We start from the raw sequence: 1,421 nt of genomic DNA on the forward strand, positions 1-1,421 counted from the left end.
TAATGCTGTGACTGATGAACATACAATGTGAGATTCAAATAATTGCACCGAGCATGTTTATTTGAATAATTGTCCCATTGCACCATCAAATATATATGCTGAGTGTGTTTGAATGTTCTTACATGTATATGGGATCACATACTCAAATAAATGCAGCTGTGTTTATTACAATGTGTGGGGCTCCAAATATACACATACTTGTTTGTGCATCTATCCAGGCCCCTTCTGTCCTGAACGACCCTCACACATCTTAGAGCAAAAGCGTGGTTAACAATTTTTCAGTTTAAATACACGTAAACTTATGATGGGGTAACTCCTCACACTTGTGACTAAGATTTGCTTTCATTAAGGCTTACATCCTTACAAAGATAGAAAATAACCTTTTGGGGGGAGCTGTCTGATTGTGAAAAGTATCTAAGAAATGTATTCACATTTATTCAAATACAATCCCTCTTTTTCTCCTTCCTCCAAGCCCTCCCACTCCACCCCGGTCTAATTCATGCTAAAGAAGATGTACACTTTGCTTAATTCTTGATGAAAAGTTCTGATACTCATCTCTCTTCCCAGTTATTTCAGGCCTAGGCCCACAGTGTCATGTGGAAAAAAGAAAAGATTGCCCAGATCTTCTAGAATACAAAGGGCTTTTGGAGAAAATGGACAGGGATGTTTAATTGTTCCAACATTTCATCACCTTCTCTTAACCCCTATTCTAGAAAAAAAGGGTTAGACTTCAAACCTAGAGTGTGGGAAGAGTAACTATTTGGTAAGAGAAAAGAGAAAAATACATCTGATGTTACTAAAATACATGTCTCTTGATTCTGGAGTGGGATATCTTGTTTTGACCTCGGAAAGGAATCTTAGGATATGTCAAACATTTTAATTCTTCCCTAGAGTTGTAGGATTATGCAGGACTAATGCACAATAGTGTTAGTGGATAAATGGCATTTAAAAAATCTTAGATATGGGACAGTGTAGTGATTGTCACAAATTTACAAGTGTTATCCTGATATCTTCAGACTCAGGTATTCTGAGTCTGCCTATGAAATGAACTTAGAAAAAAATGACACAGAGGGGTGACAGGAGGGAGAATACAGAGTCTGCCCACTGTCCCAAGTGAACGTTTCCTTCTTTCCAAGGAGAAAGAATAGGTTGCACATTCCTTGTTTATTGGTCCTATCTCTTGTGGATTGGGACACAGATATGCCCATGGGCATCAGAGACCTACATTGCTTTAAAGGAGGCCACAGGGATTTATTCTACCCAGACAAAATTTAATGGCTTTATATTTTCAGGGTGAATTAATAAAGTTATTGCCTAGGGCCTTTAAAACTAGAAAAATCTATGTAGTGTATTTACTTGTGCCTTTCAAAGAAGGAGAAATGGTGATAGAATTTTCTAAACTTTTTGAATATGAAAACTCT

Source organism: Eptesicus fuscus, chromosome 11, assembly GCF_027574615.1.
Source record: "Eptesicus fuscus isolate TK198812 chromosome 11, DD_ASM_mEF_20220401, whole genome shotgun sequence".
In the NCBI taxonomy this organism is placed as follows: domain Eukaryota; kingdom Metazoa; phylum Chordata; class Mammalia; order Chiroptera; family Vespertilionidae; genus Eptesicus; species Eptesicus fuscus.